Below are 6,227 nucleotides of genomic sequence, written 5' to 3'. Positions count from 1 at the left end.
GCTTTTGGTTGAGATGGTCCCCTGACATGGTATCAGAGCCAGCGTAACACAAAGGTCACGGGTTCGAATCTCATCCAACCCTCACTTTCAAGTGGAATATTAAGCGCAGGGTATGAGGAGGGCCCGTGTTACATCCACACTTAACCTTTACCCACTATTATTGAGTATTGACAACTACTCGTTACCTTAACAGTTAACCGCTATTCGACCGCTAAAAACTTCCCGCTACCGCTGTACATAGATTATCTTCATTCAATTATTCTCATTTTTCAAAATATTTGTATACTTTCAATGTAATTATTTTCTATTTATAAAATATTAATCTACTTTTAATGTAAATATTCTTATTTTCAAAGTTAATTTAATGTTTTAATATGTGATACTTAATTATTGTGTTTTACTACGAAGTATCTTTTTTCTTTATTAACTACTCCATCCGTCTTCAAATGATAGTCCTTTATGGGCAAATTTTAGTCCCAAATTGTTCATCCCATTTGCATTTTTCAACAACCACTTATACTAATTTTTTTTACCAAAATTCCCGTTAATTTGCAACAATATTTGTGCAAATTTAACTTTTCCATATAATTTTTTTTTTTCTCATGTACTTTTATAACCTTTCTCTTTCTATTCTTTTGCATACCCAAGGTCAATTTACCTTTTCAATGTACTTTTACTATTCTTATTTGTGTTTATTAATTCCCGTGAAAAATGCCCATAAGGGACTATCAGAAGAGGACGAAGGGAGTATGTAAAACCATCAAATATGATCTACATTGGAAATGAAGGAAGTAGTTATTTCCTTGTATCTTACTCCCTCCATCCCCAAAACTTCGACCATTTTTTGTTGATTTCGCGGTTATTAAGAAATTTAAATAAAAAGAAATAAAAATATATTAAAAAGATAAATTAACATGGGATTTGTAAAAAAGTAGAAAGATAAAGTATTAAAAATACATGAAAAAACAAAATTTTATATGGGAAGCTAATTTTACACAAATATTATTGTAAATTGGTGGATATTTTAATGCAAATTGATCGATTATTTTGGGATTAAAATTAGGCCAAAAGGGCAAAGTTTTGGAGACGGAGTAATTGTTAACTTACTGCTGTATTGAGGATCCAATAAATGGAAAAAAGAATAATTAATAAGGATAAGAAAGCAGAGAAAATGAAATAATCATAAAGAGTTGGGATCCAGGTTGTCCCTAAATAAGTCAAAGTTGACTGCAGTTGAGGCCTTACGTCCAACGGTGTCCTACCCAACTAAAAGGCCCAAGGGCTTGACAGACAGACCTCTTTTTTTTCTTTTAAATTTTTTTTTATTAAAGGAAAGGATTGACGAGCTTTGTTACAGTGAAACTTATCTTTGGACTTATGAGGTTATCAGTTTATCACTAATAACTCAAGCTTGAGCAAAGATTATTTTATCCGACCATGCTTTTGTTCATCATCTCCCGAATAATTTTTTTTTAATTATTTATTCTTTTACGGAGTAATATATATATTTTTTAACAAAGTCAAGAATTGTTTTAACAGAAGGAGGAGGATTTATAGTTTCAAATATTTTCCGTGCCAATTTAATGACATCTCTCACTGTTATTGATTTAAAGTTGTCAGCATTTAGATGATTGTTGTAAGTTATAACAATATCAAGTTGGTATCCGCCAAATCATATTTTAAATACTTTTATAAATCACAAAGAAATTATACGAGTATTTGAAAGAGAAATAACTTACGGAGTATCTATTAACGAGTGTTTAAGGCTTTCAACACGTAAATAATAGAAGTATCTTAAATAAAATAGAACAAAAGCATCCGACCATTAGTGACTAGTGTAGACTTTTGGTGTTCCATTGATGACAAATTTTAAATAGTTTTGAGTGTTTTGAGTAGGTGAAAATTTGTTTAACTGATTTTTTAAGTGAAGCTCTACTTTTATACACAGTATTAACTAAATTTAGTACTACTCCCTAATGAACTTCTCACGTTTGTTTTATTTACACTCAGCCCCTCTCATATATAAAAAAAAAAAACACTACTCCATACAAGTAGATTTTTATTTTATTTTTTAAATTTCGTTATTTATGTTGATATAAGAAGTTTGTGGAAGTACATAAGCAACTCAAACGATAAACTCATAAACATTCAACAACTCCATTAATTTTTATATTTTTTATCTTTATAAAAGGAAAATTAGTTGAATAATGAAGAAAAAAGGCATAGGGATTAGGGAGGTATGGTAATAACGAGGAGCGTAGTTCAATTGGTTTAAAATGTAGGCTTAACAATAAAAATTAAAAAAAATTGAAAGGCTCCAAGTTACGTGGCGTATAGGAACAATGATGATGCTGCAGAGTGAAGTGGCTCTCTTTTGAAACACAACAACACTCAAAAAAAAAAATAAAAAAAAAAAAAAAGCGTGGGTGTTATACAAATCAGTGCAAAATAAATTGACGCGTGTCTAAATTTACAGCTGTTTTCCAAAGTCCCTACCCTCCAACCAACTAACCGCTTACTTGCTACAAAGCGGTGATTAGCCTTCCCCCACTCCCCACTTTCTCTCTCCTCTTTACCGGCTTAACCTGTCACCCTTCTCCCCTTTCACTTATCACTATAAATCCACTCTCCTTCCCCTCTTCTCTCCGTTCCATTCTCTCTCCTCTCCTCTTTCTCTCTCTTCCTAACCTTCTCCTGTATATATTTGTAACCAACTGTATAACCTTTTTTACCCCTCTCAAATTCAATTTAATCAAATCATATCATCAACAAAGAACAACAAATTCATTCAAACAAACAAACAACAAAGTAATTCAGAGATAGATGAATACCTGTAGTAGTAGCGAGATTAATAATAAAATGAACCGGAAAGAAGTGGACCGGATAAAAGGGCCTTGGAGCCCGGAAGAAGATGACGCCTTAACAAGGCTGGTCCAAAAGCACGGCCCAAGGAACTGGACTTTGATTAGTAAATCAATTCCGGGTCGATCCGGAAAGTCGTGCCGATTACGGTGGTGTAATCAGCTCTCTCCGCAAGTGGAGCACCGGGCTTTTACACCGGAGGAAGATGATACTATTATCCGAGCCCACGCTAGGTTCGGTAACAAGTGGGCCACCATTGCTAGGCTTCTCAGTGGTCGGACTGATAACGCTATCAAAAACCACTGGAATTCTACTTTGAAGAGGAAGTGTTCTGCTATGGTTTCTCCGGCGCCGGATGATTTTTCCGGCGATTTTCCGCCGCCGTTGAAGCGTGCTATGAGTGAAGGTGCTGATGTTATTCTCCGAAACGTTTCTGGTTTAAGCTTGAATAATAATAATAATAATCCAGGAAGTCCAGGATCATCCGATGCGAGTGATTCTGGTTCGCATGTTTTCCGACCGGTGCCGATTCCCGGTCCGGTGAACATTCCGCCACCTCCGGTGGTTTCTCCGGCGACCGATCTGAGTCTGTCGCTTCCTGGATCGGATTCCTGTGAGGTTTCGAACTCAGATCATGAACCGATGAATGGAGGTTCTCCGATCCAGGTTTTTCCGGCGAGTTCACCGGTGATGTTTCCGCCGCCACCACCGCCGCCTCCTCCGGCTTTCAGTCAAGAGTTTTTGGCTGTGATGCAGGAGATGATTAAGAAGGAAGTGAGGACATATATGGAAGGTGTAGAGATGAGCAACAATGGATTCGGAGGATTCAATCATGGCGGATTTTGTTCGCAAGCGGCTGATGGAGTGATGAGAGCTGCGATGAGTAGAATTGGAATCGGAAAAATTGAGTAGGCGAAATATTCAATTCTTTGATGAAGAATTTGAAGAAGAAGATGAAGAATTTTAGAGAGAGAAAATCTGCTGATGAATTCTCTCTGTTTCTCTCTCCTCCGAAAAAAAAATGTTGTAGAGAAATAATTTTGAGATTAGTGTACAGAAGAAAATGTGGTTGAAGATTAGCGAAGAGGAGATGAAGAAGATGAAGATGATAAAGTTTTGGTTCAAAGTTTAAAACCAAAGCAGGCCCAAAAAAAAAAAAGTGTTACATTTTCTTGTTGATTTGTTCTAAATTTCATTGTCTAGGTTTAATTTAATTAAATTGTTAAAAATAATTAAATGTGAAAAAATGAATCGATAAAATGTTTTTTTACGTAGAAGTTTAGTAGTGGTAATCAGAAAGAGATTAGAAACTAATTACAAACGGTAATCAATGAGTTGGATTAATTTTTTTTTTTTTTTTTACTTTGTTTATAAAGTTCGGTTCAACAGTCCAAAATTTCACATTTTTTTTATTAACAAAAATATCTGAAATAGAATTTTCAAACTTCTTAAATGTTTATGATAAATAAATAATAGTACGGAGTAATAACTGAAATTTTTATGTGCATGCAAAATTCGTTGCATTGGTTTTCAACTGCCCTACTACAACTTGTTAGAATGATTGTTCTTTACCTTCGCAAAGGACAAATGTTATGTGACCAGTTTCAACGTTGGAAATGTTTAATTTTGTTAGGGAAAGTACTTTTAAGATAAGCACCATTTTGCCCATTTGAAAATTTTGAGATCTTTTTAAAGTAACAATATATTTACACTATTTTGAATTACTTGGTAAACTAATTGTGTTCGAAATTAATAGTTATACATTATTATCTTATAGATATAATATGAGAAATTTTAAACATAAATTATTATTCGCTCTAGATATGACGATATTTTATGATAGTATCTCTATCCTGTCATGTTAATTAGTGTTGTAAATGACAATTTATTAGGAAGAGAGGAAATATTAAATATAAAGTGTCGTGTTAATCAATGTTACAGACTTACAGTTGGATTACACTTATAATATGGGAGATGATCTAATCTGAAAGCAATATCTCCGAAAGAAGAAATTAGAGCATAACCACTTTGCATTATACTACAAGCGGAAGCACTTTGTGGCTATTGAAAAATTGAAAGAAAAGAAAATTAAAAAAATATCAAAGTGTATGACAACCAAAAAACAGCAATATTTGATAGTGATGTGGCTTTGAAAATTTGAATACTTTAAAAAGATGACTTAAGATCAAGACAAAATACATTGCGTTGCAGGAGAGATGAGGAGAGTTTTATACAAGACCTCATGAGATTATGATCCCATATTCCTATGTTTAGATGCATTCAACAAAGAAAGAGAGATAAGATCGTTTTTAAAGATCATTATTTAAATGCGAGTAAGGTTACTTAGTTAAACGTTAACTCTAAAGCATATCGGTATGTATTATATATTATATCCGGGAGTATTATCTTTATATACAATATAATACTCTAAATGAATATGATATTATCTCTGTCTTTTAAGAGCGTTTACATGTATAAAATTTTAAATTGTTATTTATTGAAACTATATAGTACTAATAGGATTAGAAGAAAAAAATGTGAAAAATATTTTGCAACAGAGAAGAATAATGAAAAAATAAATGTAACGTAGTACTCATGTATTTTAAAACGTAGAGAGTATTGTTTTCAAAATTAATGCTATACTGTACATTTTTTTGAAATGAAATATGTTGATTAATTCAACGCCTCAACAATAAATTAAAATTTACTTTTGTATGAATGCGCATCACAATTTATAACGATTACAAAGTTTAATTTATGTAACGACAGGGATAAATCTGTAACTTTAATTATTGGGGGTTGTGGGGAGAGATCAAGAATGGTAGTATTATCTTGGACCAATAATCCACCACCCCCACCTGTCACAAACATTGGTAATGACTTCACTACATAAAATTAGTAAATGATAATCAAATAAACCAACTAATTGGGAGATTATCAACATATCGATAACCACCAAATTAGCTTAGTAGTAATAACCAATGAAAAAGAGTGCGCTTATAGTAGCATCACTCCTTCCGTCTCTAAAACAAAATTGATACTGAAACAAACCTAATAAAATAAGCAATACATTTATAGGAGTAGTACTCTATAGAGATTTGTATGAAAGGGTGAAAATAAATAATACTCGTATTAGACAGAGTCAAAGAGTTGTACTTGTAAGATGTACAGAAGTTAAAACACAAGATAATATCGTTACAGGATAACCACACAAAAGATATGCAAGTGAGCTCATTCATTCATTCATAGAATTAAGGGCGCACCCCATGCAAGGTCTACCAAACAAACAACACAAAATTGAAGAAAAGTTAGACTTTGGAAAGAAAGGCCGCATTAAATGCACAACTAACATCCTCCCCATAGTA

General features: G+C 33.0%; 1 pseudogene; it reads left to right on the top strand.

Annotated features, from left to right (window-relative positions):
• The first annotated feature begins 2,655 nt into the window (after window positions 1-2,655).
• Window positions 2,656-4,217, top strand: LOC145601002 (transcription factor MYB44 pseudogene; annotated as a pseudogene).
• Window positions 4,218-6,227: the final 2,010 nt, after the last annotated feature.

The sequence above is a fragment of the Chenopodium album genome, chromosome 21, assembly GCF_948465745.1.
Source record: "Chenopodium album chromosome 21, dcCheAlbu1.1, whole genome shotgun sequence".
Classification (NCBI taxonomy): Eukaryota; Viridiplantae; Streptophyta; class Magnoliopsida; order Caryophyllales; family Amaranthaceae; genus Chenopodium; species Chenopodium album.
The sequence above is the reverse complement of the archived record's forward strand: the minus strand, read 5'-3'. Positions and strand labels throughout refer to the sequence as shown.